The sequence below is a fragment of the Chiroxiphia lanceolata genome, chromosome Z (assembly GCF_009829145.1).
Source record: "Chiroxiphia lanceolata isolate bChiLan1 chromosome Z, bChiLan1.pri, whole genome shotgun sequence".
NCBI classification, from domain to species: Eukaryota; Metazoa; Chordata; class Aves; order Passeriformes; family Pipridae; genus Chiroxiphia; species Chiroxiphia lanceolata.
The window spans coordinates 43272167-43284802 of record NC_045671.1 but is presented as its reverse complement, the minus strand read 5'-3'; the positions used below and the strand labels follow the sequence as shown (position 1 = coordinate 43284802).

Genomic DNA, 12636 nt, shown 5'->3' with positions numbered 1-12636 from the left:
GAGTTGGCTATAATTATGACAGTTTTTCATGCCGGCTGCAATTTGAGTGGGAAACTTTCTCTGAAAGTTCAGTCAGAAAAGTGCTGTTCTGCTTGGATTGTTATTCAGGCAAGAAAAATAACTTTCTAGCACAAGTCCCTGGGAACAGACAGTGTTTCTGATAAGCCAGGTGGTGTTCATCAGGGCTGAGGCCTAATGAGTGTTTCTGAGGCCATAGTGGGGCAGGGAGCAGTTTTACCACTACAGAGCCCTAAGATTTTTAAAAAGGGGAAACATACTTTAAAAGACTTTTACAACTTTAAAGAGCTGAAAATATGCTGCCTTCAAAAGTATAAACAAAGTCAGAGACATATTCAAGAGTAAAGAAGCAATAGTTTCCTTCCCTCCACCCACTCCTTCCCACCAGTTGATGTCATTTTTAAAATGCTTTATGTCAGTTTCTGATAAGAAACTTGAAGAAATTTTGGCAGCAAACACCACCATCATTTCATTTTGTGAAACCCTAATGAAATGTGTTAAGACCCACCCCAGAAAAGGGGGGGGTCACCCAGGTTCTTATTAATAAATCCCTTGGGGTGGATTAGGGTGAAACAACACTGAATAATCGGTGCTTGAAAACATATATATGTTTATTTTAGAAAAATTTTGTTTCAAAGGTAAACAGGTATGTTAGCATTTTGGGTGTTATCATCTATATCTCTCATCTATAGCGATATGGCATAAAGAAAACCTTTGGGGAAAATGCATAAGGGAGAGAAAGGAAAGACAGGATAAAGGTAAGGGAGAGTAAGGGAAAGAAAAGATGAGAATGGAAAGATGTATGTAGTCACCTCCCATGGGGTCCAGCTATGAAACTTGGTAGCTGCAGCTTCCATGTCTGGTAGTTGAAGTGGAGGCTTTGACCTATTGGTGGTTGGGGAGGGAAGCCCCCACACTCAAAGAAGTTTTGAGTTATTGTATCCATGGACAGTGCCACGGGCCATGCCATGAGCCTGCAACATCTCCTGGCCCTGCACAGAGTTCCTGTGAGGGGCATGGTAAAAGGGTTTTTCCTGCCTTTCAGGATTGGCAGGGGGATGGGCTTTGATGGGCCATGCCATGAACCTCCAACATCTCGGACAGCCCAGCGCAGAGTTCACGTGGAGGGCATGACACCTTCAGCAACACTGGAGGGGGAGATGGACCCAGCTGCCCATCATAGGTATAATGCAAAAGTCCTGCAAAAGCCTGCAAAAGCCTACAAAAGTCTCCTGGCAATTCTAGAATGCATAAATCATTAACTGTTTCAGTCTCTGACAAAATGTTATTAGTACAAAATGCTACTACATTTGATTCAAATTTCAGTGACAGAATCTCTGCAACTGCCCAGCTCTCACTCTCTTAAGTGCCTTGATATCTGTCTTTTGTGAGGTCCAAACTGCTAAGCACCTTTCTCTTCCAGGACAGGATCTTCTGCCTCCCCTCATACTTTCCTTCATCTTGTTTATGAAGAATTCCCTTTTTTAATAACTTGTTTTTATTACCAGAATGAACTTTCTCCAGGCAGAAGGCAAACTGTTTCTTTCACCAGTGAGCTTAGAGTCACTGAAACACAAGTGACATACTTGCCTTTGCAGTAAAAAATATTCTATCCAAGTCCATGACCAAATTTTCATATGTGGCTAATTTTAATGTTTCTTCTAAAGGCAGCGACAGCATGTGACATAACTATCAACCTTACTAGATAAACGTCCAGCACATTCAGGAGTTAACATATTTTCTGAGTCGCTGATATTCAGGTGTCTTTTCAGACTTGGTTGGAGTTTAGGAGTAATAATTAATGGATTCCCTGACCAATCAATTTAATGGTTTTAATTGAAGGAAAAAATTAAGTTCAAGCATGAGTAATCATGGATAACACCCGATAGCATACTATGTAAGGGAGGGAGTCATCTGAAAAAAAAGCTCAAAGCATAGTGGTGACAAGGAATAAGCAAAGTTTTCTGGTGATAATTTGTAGAATGCAAAAGAGATTGGCATTTTAGGCAGCAAGACAGACTAGAAGACTGGCCTTGGAGAATAACAGCGTGCAAGAGAGATTGAGCAGACATAGGAGGCTGAGGAAGAGCCAAAGTTCAAGAACATTAAGTGAAAAGAGAGTAAAAGTGTTGTGTGAATACATTATTTGAATTAACAGCGGACTATAAAAGGTTGAGGTACTGCAGGTATCAAAATTAAAGTGTCAAAACAGAGAACAAAAAGGCATGAGCAATGTGAACTAAATAGGGAGTTTAGCAGTGAAGTTCATCTATTTCAGAAGGACATTGGACAGATTTCCACTAGTATGGCAGACACCCATTACTGTATGGATGTTCCAGACAAGGAATTCTGAATTGCCTACAGAGAAGAGGGAAAATTTAAAAGTGTGGAATGGATAATGATGCCTTACTCAGAATTACAGCACGTAGACCTCTGAGTGGGGAGAGAGACATGATTCTCTCACAAAACTCCTAGCCAGTTTCAGGGAAAAGGAACATCTGTGATGACTGAACCTGTCACAATTCCTCATCAGATCAGTGGGTGTAAAGTTGTGCCTCCTAGTCAAAATACATGTTCACCAAGGTATGCTTTGGAGAATTGTATGGCTCTCATGAATCTGGGATGCATTTCAGAAATTTTGTCTCAGCTTTGCCTACAAAAGAAAGAATAAACTCAAGTTTTCTTAATCTTTCCTCATTATGAGAACACATAGGTCTGAAGCATCTTTGACTGAGAGTGCTTTTATGGCCTTTCTGGAACACCATCAAAAAATAAAGATGAAAAAACAACAACTTACTTCGAGTTACCTTACACTATTGAGCCTCACTTAACTCATTAGGATCTGGTAATTTCTAATATTTCTCTGGCATTTTTATGTTCAGTTGTGTCTGTAGAAATGTTAACTAAAACTCATTGCTTTCTACAGATTTTTCCTTAGTTAAACCAACCAACCAACCAAACAAAAAAACCCTACAAAACCCACAACACTAAAACTCCAAAAAGACAATATTTTGATCTCAAGGGAGAAAGTTAATTTAATGTAAGGTAGATGTAGTTGAAGCACTTCTCTATCCTGTCATAAATACAGGTTATTCCATTTCCAAGTCATTTCAGCCTAGTATGAACATCCTTTCCTTGCATATGAAATTTGCCCGAAGTTTTCCAAATGGTAAGAGCCCAAAGTGAAGGAGCCCTATATGTTTGGTTTTTTTCAAAATGTGTGTACCTTTTTCAGCTCCAGCATTTCTCCCTTTGCTCCTGACCCTGGAGAAGGGTATCAGGGAAGGCTCCAGCAGCTCCACAAGGACTGGAGCTGTGTGTAAGCAGCAAGCTCACCAACCAGAAGTTGGGATGAAGAGTGGCAATCCCAGGTCAAAGAAAATCCATTTTTCTTTGCATAGATAAAGACATGTTATTACTTAAAAATTGTAATACTGAAGTTACTTTTGTGTTCATTTCCTAAAATAAAAAATTATTTTAAGTATAGGCAAAGTTTAAGAGGCAGCAAGATTCACGGTCTTGGCTTAAGCTACTGCAATAAGAAAGTCGTCTCCATAGGTGCTGAATAATGACAATATTCCTGCAGAGATGCAGCTAACCCAGTCTCTTCAACCAGCCAATAAGAGGATGTCTGTGAAAGAATTTAATAAACAAGGAAGAAGTGGAGAACATGTTTCCAGTTGAAGGGTTGGAGTCCTAAGGAACTTAGGCAAATCCCTACACACTTGTCTCAAGTATTTGTATTCCTCATCTCCACTGGGTCACCACTGTAGTTCCATTCCTACTGCCTCACAGTTACCAATAATTTATGTGACTGTGGTGAATAGCAATGCCATAGCACCACTTGGAGGCTCTGCCAACTCTATTGCTTCCACTCTTATTTCTGAAAGCAGTAATAAAAAAATAGACCCTAAGTTAGAAGCTTCATGTTTTGCACATGTGTCTAAAGAAGGGAAATATGCAAATTAACTTTTATCTCTAGAGCTGAAATTAAGTTTTTCAATTAGCAAAAGTTGCCAACTAAAGGCCCTACTCATTATCATAAAATCCCTAAAGTGTGGTCCTGACTATGCTGAAATATCTTTTTAATTTACCTTTAGATTCATTTGTGAAGAACGAGTCCCTGAATTAATACCAGCTAAGTTCTGGCTGTTTCCTTGGAATTGATTTCTATCCTGATAGAAGCTTCTGTACTTTAGTGGCTTGCAGTAAAAATCGTTTCTACTGTTCACTCTTCTTCCAGTGGTCTATGCAAGAATGTGTGATTGTACTTTCGTAATTATTTTCAAACAGACAGGTTTTGTGTTGAGTTTTCAAACAGAAAGTGCCTTTACTGATGCAAACACAGCACCCCTATCTGATGGCAATTACCAGTGTTAAGCAGCCTTCTCAGACTAACTAGAACCCTGAAGACTAAACAGCAAGTAAAGTAGTTTAAGACCTTAATTTGTATTTCCAGAAGATTGGTTTTAAGACTAACTGAAAACTATAAGACTGTAAGGAGAACAAATATTTCATTTATTTAAAATTAAAAGCAATGGGAAATTATTTGGGAACCATGGATTGCTATGGGAAAACATTCAAATACTTCTCCCTCTTGTCCGGGAGACATTTGCTATTTCTGCATTGCAAGGCAGAATACCATGTTTTTGCTACACTTTGGACAGAAGGATGACCAGCCACACATCACCAGCATGTGCCAAGAGCAGTCTTGTCTTAATCACAACCATGTGGACACCAGTCCCAAGTGAACATGAGGATTACTGGGGTGTTTCTTTCTGTGGAAAGGATCCTGGGGAGATGAAGGAGATGGAGGTCGGCTGTCAGCTCCATGTGTTGCTGCTTTCTCCTCCTCAGCTGAATACATGCCAGTGACAACTTTTCCATTCACACTGGAGTGTTTCCAAGTTGCTTGTTTTGATTCACTGGGCTGTAAATCAACCCTACTGTAATTTTAGACCCTGTTTTTAGCTCTCCATGCAATTATAGTGCCTCATTATAATAGAGATGGGGTACTGCAGCAAAATTTAGCAGCACAAAAACTAGGAAGTCCCAACATTACACTGGCAACAGCTTTCAATATCTGAGTAATAAAATAAGAAATCATTACTATGTACACTCAATTTTGATTCCTTATCTTATTGAATTTTAAGAGTGTTCACACTCTAAAAAATGTTAATACTTCAGTTTTATGAGCCTGATATATCAGCTTCTTACTCTTTTCTCATCTGTATTTTCCTATCTATCAAGAAATCTGAGTGTAGAGTAGATAGACTCATGAATGGTAGGCCTCAGTGCTACTTGCCTTGCATTTCAATTTCTTTTCTGTCTTTCTGTGCCAAATTTGCATAACCCTGAAATCAAGGTGAGCTTTAGCTTTCAGATTTTTATGGCTTCCCAACTGTGTGCCTAATGGCCAACTCCACTTTTATGTGAGCAGTTTACTTTGTCCAATTAGTAGTAGTGCTAACAGCCAAATGCTTCATTCCTCAAACATACTCTAGTTTCATTTTACACTATTCCACTTAACCATAGAAAATTAGGTGAGTTTAAAATAAAATAAAATAAAACAATAAAATAATAACACATTATTAATAGTGAGCACCTGCCTCTTATGAAGAAAGATAATCTTTTAGTAACTCATGTCCTTGCACCTGCCCTCTCTTTCTGTACACTCATAAGTTTAGTTGTTTTCCTCACCCTGTAGAGCTTTAATATTCTCATAGTCTTTCTATACAAATCTCAGTCCTACTGCTAATTATCAGTAAACCTAGCTTTTGCTTTCTTCCCTCTCCTTTCCAATATTTTATCTATCTAGTTTCCCTTACCATAGCGCACACACACAAAAAAAAAAACTCAAAAAACCCAAAAACCCACAAAATATAGAATATATCATGGTTTTTCTTGTAAATGCCACATAAAATTCAGACTGCTTCTATCAATTTATTTCATAGCTCCACAGCTCTCCTTTCCTTCAGCAGCATACTGTGGTCCTGCTGACTCCTTGTTCATCACAACAGTCTGCAAAATACATGTTTGCCCCTGCTTTCTCATTCCATATCCTTTGAAGTACCCACTACAAACAGGAGACAGTTTGGGGAATTCTTCAGATGCTTTACCTGCATTATTTCAAGCCTCTGTAAGAATCATTTCAGCGTGTTCTACTTTGCAACACTCCATTGAAACTAGAATAAAACAATAACTATTTTTATTAATACATATATTTTAGTGCAACCAATGCACTCAGGCATGCAATGATGTTTTAACTGCTTTATTATAACTTTTTAGTGATGTCACCTGACATTCCCAGGTTATGTGGTCCTAGGCAATAAAGCAGATGGTACCTGGCACAACTGATTCAAGGAACTCCACTGAGATGTACCTCAGTACAGACAGTTAACATGACTCTCTCAGCTCTATTTCAAGCTGAAGCAGTTTGACAGTGACCACTAAAGGTCATGAAACTAATGTGCAGATCTCCAGGTCAGCATGGAGGCAGGGCAGCAGGAAACAGACATTCAACAGTCAATAAAAATAGGCAAAAGCAACCTGGAAAACCAGGAATTTGCTCTCGTGCGTCTTTGCATAGTTCACATCTGGGAAAATTTGTTTGTAAACGTGTTACATGGAAATCAGAATTATCAGATACCCAAAGTTAAGACAACTACTTGGAAGAAAGTTCTCAAAATCTACCTTCTCTCTACATCTAGCCAGATGTAGAGAAACAGAATTTTATTTTTCAAGTGCTGCAGTGCCCTCAGGGAAGTGAAGACAGATGCTTTCTTACCTTGGTACGTTGCTTACATAGGAAGTGAATAACTACAATACTGTCAAAACATCACCATCTTAAAAACACTTGAAAAGCTGTGCAAGATTTAAGGAGGTTTTTTCCCCTCATCCACCTTAAGACTTAAAATCTCAAGCCCACAAAGTTATTACCTTGCGTGTCATTGGAGAAACAACTGATAAAACACATTCCCAGCACTGGCATTTATAGAGAAGGCTTCATGATCATCATCCATTTAATTTCCAGAGTCAGAAGGCAAATGAAATTGTTTGACTTTAATTTCAGCCTCCTGATTTTTTATTTATTTTTTTTTTAATCAGCCTGAATTGGCAGAAGTACTGATGGAAGCCAGAATCTTCAAGTTTCACCTCTATTAGTAAGTGCTTAGCACACGAGAAAAAATGAAGCACAAACTGGAAGATGCCCAACATTGTCTTCATTGTGTGAGGCATTTTAATAGGAACAAAAACAGATCCAAACCCCAGGTGATGAAGAGAAGGATGATTGTGACTGAGTATCTGTTGGCTCTCAGCCCTAAAGATGTGCTTTCTACTGTAGTTGTTAACTGCATGGGAAATACAAATGGGTAGCAGGTAAACAGCTGCTGTTTACCAGCTAGTTGCTGTTTTAGAGACAAAACCCAAGCACATCTGTATTTGGCAACCGAGGAACTGGCTGAGTTCAGAGTGGAAGTTTTGATGATGCTCCACAGATCATTGTTCAAGAATTTGCAGAAAAGGATGTACAGTCTGTAAGAACTTTCTACAAACAATATGATGAGTTAAAGTAATGGAATTCTTTGAAACTTACTAAAACAGCAACAACAACAGAGACTGAGGTATTGACCAAATGTTTCAGCATTGTTCTATCCAGACAAGTTGTGTGGAGCCTTGAGCAACTTGGTCTAGTGTGTGGCATCCCTGCCTATGGCAGGGGGGTTGATCAGAAATGATCCTTCCAACCAAATAATTCTGTGATTCTATGATTTTATGGTTCTATGATTCTAAAAATATATCTTCAGTCAGGCGGCCAAATTGTTTGACAACATTATACAGAAATCTACAGATGATATTTATTACATTGTCTTGTGACTTATACAGCATTCACACTAGGAAGTATGTGGGCTTGAACTTTCACAGTTGCACATTCCTGAAACTGAGAGCTTATTCAATATACAAATCTCAGGTAGTTAGATCAAGACATATGAAAGGGAAATAGGTCTGATAACTGCACAAAACAAGATGTGAAATATGTCATAATATATTAATTTATGATTTACAGTGTTCTTTACTTACTTCCTCTTCTGAAGCTGTTCTGATGTGAGAAGAGCATTTCTGAATGTATGTAATTTATTCTTACTTCAGGTTTCCCTTTGGCCTATGCCTTCTAACCTCATATTAACTCGAATCATACCTGCCCTTGATTCTAACCTGCCATTTCACTTTGACTTTAGCTGTACTGGAAAGTACCTTCTTACTTCCCAAAAACAAACTCAGATCAGACCAACCTGCACCAGACTGCAAATTTAAGTCCCTGCTCATGTAAGCGCAGTGCTTACATGTCATCTTAAATAGCCTGGTGCAATATACACATCAATATATTACAACTTGATGTGTCTGAAAGTTAGAAATTCATCTAACTATGTTGCTAAAGTCTAGCCCTACAAAATGAAAGAATCAGCCTTCAGAGACTGGCATACTGGAAGATGATCTCAATTTTTTCCCAAAAATGATAAATGACTATTCGTTTTCTCTCCCCCTTCACTGTGTTCAGTTAAAAAAGGAACAAAAACCCTGATGTGAGGTTGTGGCTGTTTTCAAAGAATTCCCTCCAAGTCTAATAGCCAAAATATTATTTTTTAAATCCAGTGTAATAATTCTTAAAAAGTATGCAGCTGAAAAGCTGGAACTTCTTCATAAACAGGAAGGCAAAAAAAAAGAGAGAGATTGAGGTCATTAATAAGAATAACAGCTCTGGGACCATGATACTATAATTTAAGGAGAAATTGCACTAATTATCTAGATCCAGAGGGTTTTTGCACAGTACCCTATTTACCCAGGTCAGTAGTGCTTGTCCGATGTCCACATTTGCTGCTGCATTCATTAGGGCATATGACTCAACTGAGGATGGTTAACGATTTGTTATTTGGGAAGACAACATCGTTGACGCTGCTGGTTATGACAAAATAGCTGTTCCATCAGTGCTTCTGTTGTAGTATGCCTGAGTTTAAAATGTGTTTTAGAGCCACAAAGATGGTGGAGAGAGAGGGGATCTTATCCAAGTGTGCGGGTACCTGATTGAGGGCATTAAGAAAGAGGGAGTGAGATGTTTCTCAGTGTCACCCAAGGACAAGACCAAGGTCAATGGGCACAAATTAAAGCAAAAAAAGAGGGAAGGAAGTGAGGGAGGGAAGGGAGAGAGGAAGGGAGGAACTAAGGAAGATTTTTTTAAAAAAGGGAAAATTAAAGCAAGACACAGCAGCGACTCAAATTTGAAAACACATTTGTATAACTATCTCATCACATAAGGATGGGCTTGTTTCTTGTCCTATGTACTTTTTCAGCAGCTCTGTATTGAATTCTGTAATCCAGGATTGCAGCCAAAACATTAAAATGAGAGAGGGACCAACAAAGTGACTGTTGTCCTTTAACCATTCCCACAGATTCACGTATGATCCATAAAAGGATTAAGACCAGAGAGACCTACTCTCCACCAGGGTGTTTGAATGTTTGTACTTGTAGCTCCAACAAGAGGTGAGCAGTATTAGTTAGAAGCTTGTGGCTATGCTTACTTTCTACAGATGGGATTGCTAAGTGCATTAGAAGACATTGTGGAATTCAAAGCCTTTTCCCAGGCTTATTCCTGGGTTCTGGTAAGGTCTGGTCAATACCTGACACCTTCAGGTGTTATGTGTCACACTGCATAATTTTCTCAGGAGGCAAAGTAAAAATTTTCCCCTCTGGAATACTTGGATCAGAAAATTCTGCAGCAAAAGCAACATTGGTGAAAATTAATTGATCTTGCAGAACTATGCATTTCATCTCTTGGCATCTTATAAATGTCACCCTTACAATGTGATTAGAACAGAGGAATTCATAATCCTAACTTATTATGTTATTATGAGAGCTGAATGGGGAATTAAGTACATCTGGTCTTATTCTGAGCTCATAGTTATTGAACAGAACAAACAGTTTTCATTTCTCCAAAGACTTTGTATCTGCCTAATTACTAAAGCAATCTGTTTAGCTTTCCCAGCTGCAGTAAAAACAGAGCTCTCAGATAGCTTGGGGCTGGTGTTCTCCAGTTCCTTTCAAAACAAAGTAAGACCTAGTTACTCTCTAAGGAACTACCATTGTTGGTTTGAAGACACCGTACGGGCACACAGAGTTTGCCTCCAATCATAGGCAAATAACTGAGCCTGTCAGGGTGTCAAGCCGGCAGTACAAACTGACATCAATAGCCAAGCTAGACAGATAATTAGGAAAAGCCAACCCATTTATGTTTAAATGGAATACAATCTCATTTTATTAGTCTGCTGTGCAGTGATATTTACAAGATTGAGACTACAGATATCAGGGCTTAAATCTTTAGAGGTACCTTGTTCTTTCTACCTGCAGATGAATAAGTTGACCCATATTTTAACAAGCATTTCAAATTTTCTGACTTCCTTGAAGTTCCTGGTCCCACAGCTCTTATGTAAATTTCTAATCTGCTGTGATTTATTCCCATAATGACACTGTCATCCATGAAAGCCAAAAAATCCTTCTTCTTTGCAAGTAGGTGTACGTTTTTACAACATTGCACTGCTGCTGTCTGGAAATGCTATGACTTTAATGTCAGTATATATGAAAACTCAGACGGGACCACTGTCGTATCAGGACAGAACCACAGCACAGAATAGTCCAGGTCCTCTACACATATCAAGACAAAGACCTAATCTCCTCACAGCTTTCTAGAAAAGTTGCTGGAGGCCTCAGGTGAATCTCTGAGAAAATATCCTAAGGGCCTAATGGCTGTGTTTGAACTGTCATGAAGTTTCTGCGTTACTGCACACGAATCTGCCTTCCTTTTTCCTTCCTTTTGCACAAACTCAGTAAGTCTTCTTTTCTTCCTACATTTCTTACTGTTTTTCTTAAAAGGAAAAATCCAGGTTTGGGTTATTTCTGTGGTGATATATAACACAGATTTTTGTGCTCAGAGCCCAGTATCTTCACTGGAATTGGGAAATTTTTTTGTCACTAAAGTATAAACTTAAGTGAGAAACCAAATAAACCAATTAAAGCTCCATCAACACTTGAACAGAGATATGTGATATCAAATGGAATTGGCAATACAAGACTGACTTAAGAATTCTTAAGGTTTTAGAATGGTAACCTGGAATGCACAATCCCTCAACCGCTAAAGAGAGGGATCCCAATCTCGAGGAGTTACCTTGGGTGGTGTCCTGACCAGTGTTTTAACTCCAGTGGTTTAGTTCCTTTTGAGAGAAAAAAGGTAAAAATATGCTTCATTCTCCACCTGAATTTGCTAAGTTTCAACTTCTACCCATGGATCTTGCCCTAACTTTTTACTACTACAGCAGACCTCCTGACATATTCAAGCCTGTTTAAGATTTTGTTAAAAACTCACAGATAATTGACATGTGTTCAGCTGCCACTGTAGTCAAAAGGACACCTCCAAGTGTCTCAAGGACAAGTATCTCCATCTCTTGTAAATTCACTGTGCTGTACTCTGAAGATGTCATAAGTAACAAATATGGTTTTCAATCCACCAAAGGCCATTACACAGCAGATCTGATTCTAGCCCTAGGGTTTTTGACAAGTTCTTCACACCCACTTTTCATTTTTATGCATGCTGCTTTATACAATCAGAGAACAAACTCATCCAAATTTTACTTAATCTTTGTAAATAGAAATATAGTAATTGGATTAATACAAAAACAAGTCAATCTGCTGATCACAACAGGTTTTCAGCCCAAAGAAAAATTGTAACAGAGGAGCAAGCAGCCAGATTCGTGTAAGCTTTTAAAGCCTTTCTGAGCATATTCAAGTTTAACATGTTAGATGATGAGCATCCTAATATTAGCAGTGTTCAGATTAAAAGTCAGTTAAAGGAAAATTAAATGGATTTTTCTTTGAGTCTAAATTATGAGTCCATTTCTACACTGATACTCTCAGAATTATCCAGTGGACAGGTAAAATAATAAAACTGATAAGCATTCTCATGTTGTGTGTCTCAAATAAACCAGTTTACATACTGTACCATCAGTTTCTCAGAGGTTTCACGCTATGTGGGATTGCAACTTTATTAAACCTCTTAGATGTAAACTTTTCAAACCAGTGTCAAACGAGTTTTAAACAGCTTCCCTTTGTTGCGCAGACTGATGGTGCCTCCACACCGAACAACCCAATGGAGAGGGAAAAGGTTAGGCTTCCATTGTTTCTTTCCAATACACTGGACTGTAGATACTATTGCAAACACAGTGATAATCTCAGTGCCAAATTGCAAGTACAGTGGTAGAAAATTAATCACAGCTCAAACACTTTAGCTTACAAAGGAAGAAACGATTGCAGGGAAACATGTGGTTGCAATTACTTCTATGAAATGGGACAGACCTGTGACAGAAAGGTCCTGGGGAAATTGTCAAGTACGATTTAATCTGAGCTATATGTCCATCAAAAGAACAATCTCCTGGAAGAAACTGAAAAATCCTATTTCGCCTAAAAGCAATTTCTCTTCTGACTCCAGAGGAAAGCACAAGCTCAGAGAGAGAAAGGTGCCATTTTTATGTGCAAATTCTGATGAAATAGGGATTTCCCTGCAGGTGTGGC

General features: G+C 38.6%; 1 long non-coding RNA gene across 2 annotated transcripts; it reads right to left on the bottom strand.

Annotated features, from left to right (window-relative positions):
* Positions 1-1164: 1164 nt before the first annotated feature.
* LOC116780909 lies at positions 1165-12271 on the bottom strand. 2 transcript variants are annotated; one of them, XR_004354703.1, is made up of 3 exons: positions 12261-12271; positions 7885-7889; positions 1165-1237 (listed from the first exon to the last, which is right to left on the bottom strand). It is a non-coding gene; the product is annotated as an uncharacterized LOC116780909 (long non-coding RNA). The 2 variants fall into 2 exon arrangements; XR_004354702.1 differs by having other exon boundaries at positions 1166-1259.
* Between the last annotated feature and the right edge of the window lie 365 nt (positions 12272-12636).